Source organism: Triticum aestivum, chromosome 3A, assembly GCF_018294505.1.
Source record: "Triticum aestivum cultivar Chinese Spring chromosome 3A, IWGSC CS RefSeq v2.1, whole genome shotgun sequence".
Taxonomy (NCBI): domain Eukaryota; kingdom Viridiplantae; phylum Streptophyta; class Magnoliopsida; order Poales; family Poaceae; genus Triticum; species Triticum aestivum.
Window position 1 is genome coordinate 595,433,056 of NC_057800.1, and position 15,292 is coordinate 595,448,347.

Below are 15,292 nucleotides of genomic sequence, written 5' to 3' on the forward strand. Positions count from 1 at the left end.
AGATGAATAATATTTTGAACGGTATACTTTCATTGTCAACATAACAACCAAGAGATGGCAATATCTTCCATGCTACACACACTATAGGCGGTTCCCAAACAGAATGGTAAAGTTTATACTCCCCCTCTACCAACAAGCATCAATCCATGGCTTGCTCGAAACAACGAGTGCCTCCAACTAACAAGAGTCCCAGGGGGAGTTTTGTTTGCAATTATTTTGATTTGATTTGCATAAAGCATGGGACTGGGCATCCCAGTGACCAGCCGTTTTCTCGTGAGTGAGGAGCGGAGTCCACTCCTCTTGAGAATAACCCGCCTAACATGGAAGATACAGACATCCCTAGTTGATACATGAGCTATTCGATCATACAAAACAGAATATTTATTTGAAGGTTTAGAGTTTGGCACATATAAATTTACTTGGAACGGCAGGTAGATACGGCAAATGGGAAGGTATAGTGGACTCATATGGCATAATATTGGGGTTTATGGAATTGGATGCACACGCAGCATTCCGGCTTAGTACAAGTGAAGGCTAGCAAAACACTGGGAAGCGACCAACTAGAGAGCGATAACAACCATGAACATGCATTAAAGTTAATGAATATTGAGTGCAAGCATGAGTAGGATATAATCCACCATGAACATAAATATCGTGAAGGCTATGTTGATTTTGTTTCAACTACATGCGTGAACATGTGCCAAGTCAAGTCACTTACATCATTCAGAGGAGGATACCACCCTATCATACCACATCACAACCATTTTAATAGCATGTTGGCACGCAAGGTAAACCATTATAAGCTCCTAGATAATTAAGCATGGCATAAAAAACTATGATCTCTAATTGTCATCGCAAACATGTTTATTCATAATAGGCTGAATCAGGAACGATGAACTAATCATATTTACAAAAACAAGAGAGGTCGAGTTCATACCAGCTTCTCCCATCTCAATCAGTCCGTCATATATCGTCATAATTGCCCTTCACTTGCACGATCAAATGATGTGAATTAATAATAGTGCGCGTGCATTGGACTAAGCTGGAATCTGCAGGCATTCAATAAACAGGAGAATACACGGCAATATGGGCTCTTTTGTCAGATCAACAATAATGCATATAAGAGACACTTCAACAATTTAATTATGGTCTTCTCCTATCAACCCCCAAAGAAAAGAAATAAAACTATTTACATGGGAAAGCTCCCAACAAGCAAAATAAGAACAGGAAATATTTTTGGGTTTTCTATTTAATTGCTACTACAAGCATGGAAAGTAAACTAACTAAAAGCTACAACTAATTTTTTTGGTTTTTTTCTTAAGGTTTATTAAACACACACGAAGAAAGCATAAAAAAGGAAAATAAACTAGCATGGATGATACAATGAAAAAGTATGACCACCGACATCTAGCAATGAGTGTGTGAACATAAATGTAATGTCGGTGGGAAATACATACTACCCCAAGCTTAGGCTTTTGGCCTAAGTTGGTCTATGGCCACGGATGGCCTGGCGGATATCCATAATAGTAGTTGGGGTCGTACTGAGAAGAAGAAGAGGAAGACTCCGATTGCCACTGGCTGAAAATCATCTTCGGATCCCACTAGTAATTAGACTGTCGTGGAGGATCAACTTGTGGTTCCGGCTCTGGCTCTGTAGCTGGTGCAGGGTTCCGGTAGGCGTGAATAGCCTTCAACGGAACAAGGTATGTGCCTGAAGATAAATTATACAAAGAAGGAGCAGGCAGGGTAATAGTCTCATGATGATGTTTGTTAAAGAACAATTGATATTTAAGCTCTCCTTCCCTATTCTTAACAATAAAATCATGTGCCACCATACTTTTATAATCTAGATAAACACGAGGCAGCACTTTTTCTTCCTTCTCATAATACCTAATAGGTATGTTAAAATGTGCAGCTAGGCGTGAAGCATAAATGCCTCCAAAGATGGGGCCCTTTGTACGGTTCAGACTTAATCGTTTGGCAATAATGCCGCCCATACTAACGGAGTTATCACCATATAAACCGTGGAGCAAAATAATAATATCAGGGATACTAGGGTTTCCACAGTTTCCGCGACCAATTAAGCAACGACTAGCAAATAATGCAAAATAACGTAAAACAGGAAAATGTATGCTAGTGATTCGTGCATCAGAAACCTTCCTTGTTTCCCCTACAGCGATAGTATCAATAAACCCCTCCACATCATTGCGATGTGGTTCTTCTGTCTTGCTCTCAAAAGGGACTAAACAAACCCGACAAAAATCATAAAGTGACATCTCCTTATGCTCATCATATAAATAAAACTCCACCGTAGGTGGTGAGCTCCTAGAATGGAAATGAAAGTTTTGCACAAAGATATTTGTGAGTAAGAGATACTAATCGCACTGGTCATGGAGGAAAGCAGTAAGGCCTGCATTCTTAGCCAATTCATGAAAATCTTCATAAATCCCGGCTGCTCTCAAGAAATCCTTGGAAGGCCATTCACACGCCCGAACCTCCGTGGTGCGCGACAGATTATACTTAGGCTTCGGTGCCTTTTCCTTCGAGCTTTGGCTCGATGAACCCCTCAAAAGTCTCCTCATTATTTTTTGAAAAATTCTGAAGTTTTTAGTAACTTCAAAATAAAAGTAAACCAAACTCAATAATATTGATAACAACTACTCCTACAAGTGCCTAGAGCCTATATCATGCGTCAAAACTACTTGGAACCATATAAATTTGACATGCAAGCTCAAGAACAGGGTCACCTAAGCAGCAAAAATTTGCAATGAATAAAGCACTAGAACAAAAACTAATTGGACCAATGGAGGAGTCACATACCAAGGAACAATCTCCCCAAGCAGTTTTATGAGAGGTGCTTTGAGCAAGAAGATCGAAAATGGCAGCAAAGTGAGCTAGAACTCGTGCTTGAGCTGGATATTCATGTTTGGGGGAGGAAGAAGGAGTGTATGGGTGAAAGGATAAGTGGAGGAGGGCCACCGTGAGCCCACGAGGTAGGGGGCGCGCCCAGGGCGGTAGGGCGCGCCCTCCACCCTCGTGGGCAGGTGGTTGACCCCCTGCTGTGTTCTCAGTGCCGAATATTCTTAAATATTCCGGAAAAAATCATATTTAAATTTCAGGGCATTTGGAGAACTTTTATTTTCGGGGTATTTTTATATTGCACGGGTAATCAGATAACAGACAGAATAATATTTATTTTTATTTTATTTAATATAAATAACGGAAAGTAAAAGTGGGGTACAGAAGGTTGTGCCTTCTAGTTTCATCCATCTCATGATCATCAGAAGGAATCCACTAACAAGGTTGATCAAGTCTTGTTAATGAACACATTCCGAATAACATGGAACCGGAGAAATTTCGAATAACACTATGTTACCTCAACGGGGATATGCACATCCCCAATAATAAGAATATCATATTTCTTCTTGACAGCAGGAAGAGGAAATTCAAAACCTCCAAATATAATCGATGGAATTTTTCCAATAGAATTGATACTATGCTTATTACCATTAACATGAAAAGTGACATTGCCTTTAGTGCAATCAATAACGGCCCCTGCAGTATTCAAAAAGGGTCTTCCAATAATAATAATAAACATACTATCATCCTCGGGAATATCAAGAATAACAAAGTCCGTTAAAATAGTAACGTTTGCAACTACAACATGCACATCCTCACAAATACCGACAGGTATAGCAGTTGATTTATCAGCCATTTGCAAACATATTTCAGTAGGTGTAAACTTATTCAAATCAAGTCTACGATATAAAGAGAGAGGCATAACACTAACACCGGCTCGGAGATCACATAAAGCAGTTTGAACATAATTTCTCTTAATGGAGCATGGTATAGTTGGTACTCCTGGATCTCCTAGTTTCTTTGGATTCCACCTTTAAAAGTGTAATTAGCAAGCATGGTGGAAATTTCAGCTTCCGGTACCATGTTTCCTAGCAACAAAGTCTTTTTTATCATAATGTTGATTCTTTAATTGTGGGTTATCAAGATCAACAGCAGGTTCAATTTCTATATCATTATCATTACTAGGTTGAGCATCATCATGAACATTATTATTAACATTATCACTAGTTTCAGGTTCATTACTAGATTGAGTTTCAACATCAAAAATAGAAATATCATTTGGATTCTCAGGTGTTTCAACAATAGGATCACTAGAAGCATGCAAAGTCCTATCATTTTTCTTTTTCTTCTTTTTAGAAGAATTAGGTACATCTATATTATTTCTCTGAGATTCTTGCTCAATTCTCTTAGGGTGGCCTTCAGGATACAAAGGTTCCTGAGTCATTCTACCAGTTCTAGTAGCCACTCTAACAACATTATCATTATCTTTACTATTCAATTCATTGAGCAAATCATTTTGAGCTTTAAGTACTTATTCTACTTGAGTGGTAACCATAGAAGCATGCTTACTAATAAGTTTAAGTTCACCTTTGACATTAGCCATATAATCACCCAAGTGTTCAAGCATATTTGAATTGTATTTCAATTGTCTACCAAACTAAGCATTAAAATCTTCTTGCTTAGCCATAAATTTATCAAACTCATCTAAGCATGGGCTAGCAAATTTAGTAAATGGGATTTCAGCTTTATCATATCTACAGAGAGAATTTACCTTTACTACCTGTGTCGGGTTATCAAGACCATGAGTTTCTTCAATAGGTAATGGATTAAGATTATATGTTTCTTCAACAGGCGGTAAATTAAGACCATGTATTTCTTCAATAGGAGGTAAATTCTTAACATCTTCAGCTTTAATACCTTTTTCTTTCATAGATTTCTTTGCCTCTTGCATATCTTCAGGACTGAGAAATAGAACATCCCTTTTCTTCGGGGTTGGTTTAGGAATAGGCTCAGGAAGTGTCCAATTATTTTCATTTGTCAACATATTATTCAATAGAATTTCAGCTTCATCCGGTGTTCTTTCCATGAAAACAGAACCAACACAACTATCCAGGTAATCTCTGGAAGCATCGGTTAGTCCATTATAAAAGATATCAAGTATTTCATTTTTCTTAAGAGGGTGATCAGGCAAAGCATTAAGTAATTGGAGAAGCCTCCCCCAAGCTTGTGGGAGACTCTCTTCTTCAATTTGCACAAAATTATATATATCCCTTAAGACAGCTTGTTTCTTATGAGCAGGGAAATATTTAGCAGAGAAGTAATAAATCATATTTTGGGGACTACGCACACAACCAGGATCAATAGAATTAAACCATATCTTAGCATCACCCTTTAATGAGAACGGAAATATTTTAAGGATATAAAAGTAACGAGTTCTCTCATCTGTAGTGAATAGGGTGGCTATATCATTCAATTTAGTAAGATGTGCCACAACAGTTTCGGATTCATAACCATGAAAAGGATCAGATTCAACCAAAGTAATTATATCAGGATCAACAGAGAATTCATAATCCTTATCAGTAACAAAGATAGGTGAAGTAGCAAAAGCAGGGTCAGGTTTCATTCTAGCATTTAGAGATTGCTTACTCCATTTAGCTAATAACCTTTTGAATTCATTTCTATTTTTGCAAGCTAAAATAGCTAAATAAGCTTCTTGATCAAAAACATAACCCTTAGGAATAACAAGTGATTCTTCATCATCACTTTCATCAGTATCATCAGATTCAATATTTTCAATCTCTCTAGCCCTAGCAAGTTGTTCATCAAGAAAATCACTAAGTGGCACAGTAGTATCAGGCATAGAGGTAGTTTCGTCATAAGTATCATGCATAGTAGAAGTGGCATCATCAATAACATGCGACATATCAGAACGAATAGCAGAAGCAGGTGTAGGTGTCGCAAGCTTACTCAAAACAGAAGGTGAATCAAGTGTAGAGCTAGATGGCAGTTCCTTACCTCCCCTCGTAGTTGAGGGATAGATCTTGGTTTTTGGATCTCTCAAGTTCTTCATAATGATAAGCAGATATATATATATATATCCCAAGTGACTCAAAGAATAGAGCTATGCTCCCCGGCAACGGCGCCAGAAAATAGTCTTGATAACCCACAAGTATAGGGGATCGCAACAGTTTTCGAGGGTAAAGTATTCAACCCAAATTTATTGATTTGACACAAGGGGAGCCAAAGAACACTCTCAAGTATTAGTAGCTGAGTTGTCAATTCAACCACACCTGGAAACTTAATATCTGCAGCAAAGTATTTAGTAGCAAAGTAATATGATAGTAGTGATAACGGTAACAAAAGGTAACAGTAGTAAAAGTAATGTTTTTGGTATTTTGTAGTGATGATAGCAATAGCAAGGGAAAAGTAAATGAGCGAAGAACAATATATGGAAAGCTCGTAGGCAATGGATCGGTGATGGAGAATTATGCCTGATGCGGTTCATCATGTAATAGTCATAACCTAGGGTGACACAGAACTAGCTCCAGTTCATTGATATAATGTAGGCATGTATTCCGAATATAGTCATACGTGCTTATGGAAAAGAACTTGCATGACATCTTTTATCCTACCCTCCTGTGGCAGCGGGGTCCTTACGGAAACTAAGGGATATTAAGGCCTCCTTTTAATAGAGAACCGGAACAAAGCATTAACACATAATGAATACATGAACTCCTCAAACTGCGGTCATCACCGGTAAGTATCCCGATTATTGTCACTTCGGGGTTAACGGATCATAACACATAATAGGTGACTATAGACTTGCAAGATAGGATCAAGAACACTCATATATTGATGAGAACATAATAGGTTCAGATCTGAAATCATGGCACTCAGGCCCTAGTGACAAGCATTAAGCATAGCAAAGTCATAGCAACATCAATCTCAGAACATAGTGGACACTAGGGATCAAACCCTAACAAAACTAACTCGATTACATGATAGATCCCATTCAACCCATCACCGTCCAGCAAGCCTACGATGGAATTACTCACGCACGGCGGTGAGCATCATGAAATTGGTGATGGAGGATGGTTGATGATGACGATGACGACGGATTCCCCTCTCCGGAGCCCCGAACAGACTCCAGATCAGCCCTCCTGAGAGGTTTTAGGGCTTGGCGGCGGCTCCGTATCGTAAAACCCGATGATTTCTTCTCCCTAATTTTTTTCTCCCCGAAACACAATGTATGGAGTTGGAGTTGGAGTTGGAGTTGGAGTCGGAGAGGCAACAGGGGGCCCACGAGGTAGGTGGCGCGCCCCCACCCTCGTGGAGAGGTGGTGGGACCCCTGGCCTTCATCTTCTGCAGGTATTTTTCATATTTTCTGAAAATTCGCTCCGTGAAGTTTCAGGTCATTCCGAGAACGTTTGTTTCTGCACATAAATAACACCATGGTAATTCTGCTGAAAACAACGTCAGTCCGGGTTAGTTCCATTCAAATCATGCAAGTTAGAGTCCAAAGCAAGGGCAAAATTGTTTGGAAAAGTAGATACGATGGAGAAGTATCAATGTTCAACCTAGGAATGATAATGATATAGAAATTGAACCTGCTGCTGATCTTGATAACCCACAATCAAAGGATCAACGTTATGACAAGAAAGACTTTGTTGCTAGGAAACATGGTAAAGAAAGAGAACCATGGGTTCAAAACCCATGCCTTTTCCTCCCAAACCATCCAAGAAAAAGGAAGATGAGGATTTTGAGCGCTTTGCTGAAATGATTAGACCTATCTTTTTGCGTATGCGATTAACTGATATGCTCAAAATGAATCCTTATGCTAAGTATATGAAAGAAATTGTTACAAATAAAAGAAAGATACCGGAAGCTGAAATTTCCACGATGCTTGCTAATTATACTTTTAAGGGTGGAATACCAAAGAAACTAGGAGATCCAGGAGTACCAACTATACCATGCTCCATTAAAAGAAACTATGTTAAAACTGCTTTATGTGATCTTGGAGCCGGTGTTAGTGTTATGCCTCTTTCTTTATATTGTAGACTTGATTTGAATAAGTTGATACCTACTTAAATATCTTTGCAAATGGCTGATAAATCAACAACTATACATGTTGGTATTTGTGAGGATGTGCCTGTTGTGGTTGCAAACTTTACTATTTTAACAGACTTTGTTATTCTTGATATTCCCGAGGACGATAGTATGTATATTATTCTTGGAAGGCCCTTTTTGAATACTGCAGGGGCTGTTATTGATTGCACCAAAGGCAATGTCACTTTTCATGTTAATGGTAATGAGCATACGGTACACTTTTCGAGGAAACAACCTCAAGTCCACAGTATCAATTCGGTTGGAAAAATTCCATCGATTATTTTTGGAGGTTTTGAATTTTCTCTTCCTACTGTCAAGAAGAAATATGATATTCTTATTGTTGGGGATGTGCATATCCCTGTTGAAGTAACCTAGTGTTATTCGAAAATTCTCCGGTTCCATGTTATTCGGAATGAGTTTGTTAACAAGACTTGATCAACCTTGTTAATGGATTCCTTTTGATGATCATGAGATGGATGAAGTTAGAAAGCACAACCTTCTGTGCCCTCCTTTTACTTTCTGTTATTTATATTAAATAAAGTAAAAATAGTATTTTCTGTCTGTTATCTGAATTATATGTGCAATATAAAAATACCCTGAAAATAAAAGTTCTCCAAATGCCCTGAAAGTTAAATATGATTTTTTCTAAAATATTTGAGAATATTTGGCACTGAGAACACAGCAGGGGGGCATCCACCTGGCCACGAGGGTGGAGGGCGCGCCCTACCCCCTGGGCGCGCCCCCTGCCTCGTGGGCCCACGGTGGCCGTCCTCCACTTATTTCTGCACTCACACACTCCTTCTTTCTCCCACAAACACCATTATCCAGCTCAAGCACGAGTTCTAGCCCCTTTTGCTATGATTTTCGATCTCCTTGCTCAAGGCACCTCTCACAAAACTGCTTTGTGGGATTGTTCCTTGGTATGTGACTCCTCCAATGGTCCAATTAGTTTTTGTTCTAGTGCTTTATTCATTACATATTTTTGCTGCTTAGGTGACCCTGTTCTTGAGCTTGCATGTCAAATTTATATGGTTCCAAGTAGTTCTAATGCATGATATAGGCTAGGCACTTGTAGGAGTAGTTGCTATCAATATTGTTGAGTTTGGTTCACTTTTATTTGAAGTTACTAAAAATTTCATAATTTTTCAAAAAATAATGAAGAGATTTTAGAGGGGCTCATTGAGCCGAAGCTCAAAGAAAAAGCAAAATGAAGAAGCAAAGAGGCCCAAATATAAACTGTCTCGCATCGCAGAGGCCTCACCGCCTTCCTCCACGACCAGCGCGAACAGCAAGTACCTTGTTTCGTTGGAGGCTATTCACGCCTACCGGAACCCTACATCAGCTACAGAGCCAGAGTCGGAACCACAAGTTGATCCTCCACGACAGTCTAATTACCAGTGGGTTCCGGAGATGATTGCCAACCAGTGGCAATCAGAGTCTTATTCTTCGCAGTACGACCCCAATTATTACTTTGGATATCCGCCAGGCCAACCGTGGTCATAGACCAACTTAGGCCAAAAGCCTAAGCTTGGGGGAGTACGTATTTCCCACTGACATTACATTCACGTTCACACACTCATTGCTATTTGTCGGTGCTCATACTTTTTCATTGTATCATCCATGCCAGTTTATTTTCTATTTTTATGCTTTCTTCTTGTGTGTTTAATAAACCTTAATAAAAACCAAAAAAATTAGTTGTAACTTTTAGCTAGTATTAATTTCCATGCTTGTAGTAGTAATTTAAAAGAAAACCCAAAAATATTTCATGTTCTTCTTTTTGCTAGTTGGGAGCTTTCCCGTGTAAATAGTTTTATTTCTTTTCTTTTCTTTGGGGGTCGATAGGAGAAGACCATGATTAAATTGTTAAAGTGACTCTTATATGCATTATTGTTGATCTGACAAAAGATCCCATATTGCCTTGTCTTCTCCTGTTTATTGAACGCTTGCAGATTCCAGCTTAGTTCAATGCACGTGCACTATTATTATTATTCACATCATTCGGTCGTGCAAGTGAAGGGCAATTATGACGATATATGACAGACTGATTGAGATGGGAGAAGCTGGTATGAACTCAACCTCTCTTGTTTTTGTAAATATGATTAGTTCATCGTTCTTGATTCAGCCTATTATGAATAAGCATGTTTGCGATGACAATTAGAGATCATAGTTTCTTATGCCATGCTTAATTAGCTAGGAGCTTATAATGGTTTACCTTGCGTGCCAACATGCTATTAAAATGGTTGTGATGTGGTATGATAGGGTGGTATCCTCCTCTGAATGATTTAAGTGACTTGACTTGGCACATGTTCACGCATGTAGTTGAAACAAAATCAACATAGCCTTCACGATATTTATGTTCATGGTGGATTATATCCTACTCATGCTTGCACTCAATATTCATTAACTTTAATGCATGTTCATGGTTGTTATCGCTCTCTAGTTGGTCGCTTCCCAGTCTTTTGCTAGCCTTCACTTGTACTAAGCCAGAATGCTGCGTGTGCATCCAATTCCATAAACCCTAATATTATGCCATATGAGTCCACTATACCTTCCCATTTGCGGTATCTACCTGCCGTTCCAAGTAAATTTGTATGTGCCAAACTCTAAACCTTCAAATAAATATTCTGTTTTGTATGCTCGGATAGCTCATGTATCAACTAGGGATGTCTGTATCTTCCATGTTAGGCGGGTTATTCTCAAGAGGAGTGGACTCCGCTCCTCACTCACGAGAAAATGGCTGGTCACTGGGATGCCCAGTCCCATGCTTTATGCAAATCAAATCAAAATAATTGCAAACAAAACTCCCCCTGGGACCCTTGTTAGTTGGAGGCACTCATTGTTTCGAGCAAGCCATGGATTGATGCTTGTTGGTGGAGGGCGAGTATAAACTTTACCATTCTGTTTGGGAACCGCCTATAGTGTGTGTAGCATGGAAGATATTGCCATCTCTTGGTTGTTATGTTGACAATGAAAGTATATCGTTAAAAATATTATTCATCTCTATTTCAAAACCGAGCTCTGGCACCTCTACAAATCCCTACTTCCCTCTGCGAAGGGCCTATCTATTTACTTTTATGCTGAGTCATCCTCCTCTTATTAAAAAGCACCCGCTGGAGAGCACCTCTATCATTTGCATTCATTACTATTAGTTTACATTGAGTATGACTTGACTGGATCTCTTTTACCATGAATTACAATGTCTAGTCAGTCCTTAATCTTTAAAGGTGTTCTACATTTATGTTTTGCGATCTCAGAAAGGGCTAGCGAGATACCATCTTGTTATAACATATTATGATTGTTTTGAAAAAGTGTTGTCATCCGAGATTTACTATTATTGCTCGCTAGTTGATTATGCCATTGACATGAGTAAACATGAGACCTAAGCATTATTATGAATATGGTTAGTTTATAATCTTTGCTGAAAACTTGATTGTTGACTTTACATATTTACAACAACAAGAGCAAACAGAGTTTGTAAAAGTTTTTCTTTATCACTTTCAGTTTATCAACTGAATTGCTTGAGGACAAGCAAAGGTTTAAGCTTGGGGGAGTTGATACTTCTCCATCGTATCTACTTTTCCAAACACTTTTGCCCTTGTTTTGGACTCTAACTTGCATGATTTGAATGGAACTAACCCGGACTGACGCTGTTTTCAGCAGAATTGCCATGGTGTTATTTATGTGCAGAAACAAAAGTTCTCGGAATGACCTGAAACTTCACGGAGATTATTTTTGAAAATAATAAAAAATACTGGCAAAAGATCAAGACCAGGGGGGCCACACCCTAGCCACGAGGGTGGGGGCGCGCCCCCCTACCTCGTGGGCCCCCTGGAGCTCCTCCGACCTCAACTCCAACTCTATGTATTCGTGTTCGGAGAGAAAAAAACCAAAGAGAAAGATTCATCACGTTTTATGATACGGAGCCGCCGCCAAGCCCAAAACTCTCTCGGGAGGGCTGATCTAGAGTCCGTTCGGGGCTCCAGAGAGGGGAATCCGTCGCCATCGTCATCATCAACCATCCTCCATCACCAATTTCATGATTCTCACCGCCATTCGTGAGTAATTCCATCGTAGGCTTGCTGGATGATGATGGGTTGGATGAGATTTATCATGTAATCGAGTTAGTTTTGTTAGGGTTTGATCCCTAGTATCCACTATGTTCTGATATTGATGTTGTTATGACTTTGCTATGCTTAATGCTTGTCAATAGGGCCCCCGTGCCGTGATTTCATATCTGAATCTATTATGTTTTCATGAATATATGTGAGTTCTTGATCCTATCTTGCAAGTCTATAGTCACCTACTATGTGTTATGATCCAGCAACCCCAAAGTGACAATAATCAGGACCACTCCCGGTGATGACCGTAGTTTGAGGAGTACATGTATTCACTATGTGTTAATGCTTTGGTCCGGTACTCTATTAAAAGGTGGCCTTAATATCCCTTAGTTTCCGCTAGGACCCCGCTGGCACGGGAGGGTAGGACAAAAGATGTCATGCAAGTTCTTTTCCATAAGCACGTATGACTATATTCGGAATACATGCCTACATTACATTGATGAATTGGAGCTAGTTTTGTGTCACCCTAGGTTATGACTGTTACATAATGAACCACATCCGGCATACTTCTCTATCACCGATCCATTGCCTACGAGCTTTTCATATATTTTTCTTTGCTTATTTACTTTTTCATTGCTATTGTTACAATCACTACAAAATACCAAAAACATTACTTTTGCTATCGTTGCCGTTTTCTACCATTACCACTACTATCATATTACTTTGCTACTAAATACCTTGCTGCACATATTAAGTTTCCAGGTGTGGTTGAACTGACAACTCAGCTGCTAATACTTGAGAATATTCTTTGGCTCCCCTTGTGTTGAATCAATAAATTTGGGTTGAATACTCTACCCTGGAAAACTGTTGCGATCCCCTATACTTGTGGGTTATCACTTACCATCCAATGTGTTCAAGGAACACTTAGTCGACATGGGTTTAAGGGGAAACCTACGATTCATGGATCATGAGAGGCCCAAAAGGAACGGAATTTGTTTCTAAACAAAACGTGTGTTGTAGTTGTATGATTCTATCGGCAATTAAGCTGTGGCGATGAAACATGCTCTATGTACCAATATGTGGTAAAACAAATAAACTAGAAAGTATAAGGTTAAAAGCAAAGTTGAGATCAAGGGGGAGAAAGTTAGGTTGATCTCTCTCATGTTCGAACCCAACGGGTCGAACGGGCTCCTGACTCGCGCCTTGATCGGGGGCGCCCAACCAAACCATGGTTGGTGGGCCCCTGTGACCCACGCTATATAAACAGAGGTGGGGCCGGGGCGTTTACCGCTGCCATAAACCCTACCAACACTCCCTATCGATCTAGGGTTAGCGCGGTGCTCATGGGAAGCTCCACCGCCGCCGCCATCCACTCTCTTCCATCACCACCGTGCGCCACAGCACCACCATGGCCTCCGGCTCCAGCTCATCCGGCCAGGAAAAAGGTAGGACGACCGATCTGATCTAACCCTACCCGATCCAAATGTTGGGGAACGTAATAATTTCAAAAAAATTCCTACGCACACACATGATCATGGTGATGCATAGCAACGAGAGGGAGAGAGTGTGTCTATGTACCCTCGTAGAACGAATGCGGAAGTGTTAGCACAACGCAGTTGATGTAGTCGTACGTCTTCATGATCCGACCGATCCAAGTACCGAACGCATGGCACCTCCGAGTTCTGCACACGTTCAACTCAATGACATCACGTAAGTTCCGATCCAGGGAAGCTTCACATGAGAGTTTCGTCAGCACGACGGTGTGGTGACGGTGATGATGATGTTACCGATGCAGGGCTTCGCCTAAGCACCGCTACGATATGATCGAGGTGGATTATGGTGGAGGGGGCACCGCACACGGCTAAGAGATAAATGATCAATTGTTGTGTCTATGGGGTGCCCCCCTGCCCCTGTATATAAAGGAGCAAGGTGAGGAGGCGGCCGGCCAGGGAGAGGTGTGCCAAGAGGGGGAGTCCTACTCCCACTAGGAGTAGGAATCCTCCTTTTCCTAGTAGAAGTAGGAGAGGGGGAAGGAAAGGGAGAGGAGGAGAAGGAAAGAGGGGGCCGGCCCCCCTTTCCCTAAACCAATTCGGTTTGGGCCTTTGGGGGGCGCGCCCACACTCCCCTTGCTGCCCTCTATTTCCACTAAGGCCCATGTAGGCCCATTAAGCCCCCGGGGGGTTCCGGTAACCCCCCGGTACTCCGGTATATGTCCGAAACCTTCCGGAACCTTTTCGGTGTCCGAACATGGTCGTCCAATATATCGATCTTTACGCCTCAACCATTTCGAGACTCCTCATCATGTCCATGATCATATTCGGGACTCCGAACTACCTTCGGTACATCAAAACACAAAAACTCATAATACCGATCGTCACCGAACTTTAAGCATGTGGACCCTACGGGTTCGAGAACTATGTAGACATGACCGAGACACGTCTCCGGTCAATAACCAAAAGCGAAACCTGGATGCTCATATTGGCTCCCACATATTCTACGAAGATCTTTATCGGTCAAACCGCATAACAACATACGTTGTTCCCTTTGTCATCGGTATGTTACTTACCCGAGATTCGATCGTCGGTATCTCAATACCTAGTTCAATCTCATTACCAGAAACTCTCTTTACTCATTCCGTAATACATCATCCCGCAACTAACTCATTAGTTACAATGCTTGCAAGGCTTATAGTGATGTGCATTACCGAGTGGGCCCAGAGATACCTCTCCGACAATCGGAGTGACAAATCCTAATCTCGAAATACGCCAACTCAACAAGTACCTTTGGAGACACCTGTAGAGCACCTTTATAATCACCCAGTTATGTTGTGACATTTGGTAGCACACAAAGTGTTCCTCCGGTAAATGGGACTTGCATAATCTCATAGTCATAGGAACATGTATAAGTCATGAAGAAAGCAATAGCAACATACTAAATGATCAAGTGCTAAGCTAACGGAATGGGTCAAGTCAATCACACCATTCTCCTAATGATGTGATCTCATTTATCAAATGACAACTCATGTCTATGGTTAGGAAACATAACCATCTTTGACCAACGAGCTAGTCAAGTAGAGGCATACTAGTGACATTCTGTTTGTCTATGCACGCATGTACTAAGTTTCCGGTTAATACAATTCTAGCATGAATAATAAACATTTATCATGATATAAGGAAATAAATAATAACTTTATTATTGCCTCTAGGGCATATTTCCTTCACCAAAGAGTCTAACAGTAGCTTCACACAACCATGAGAGCATCTACACA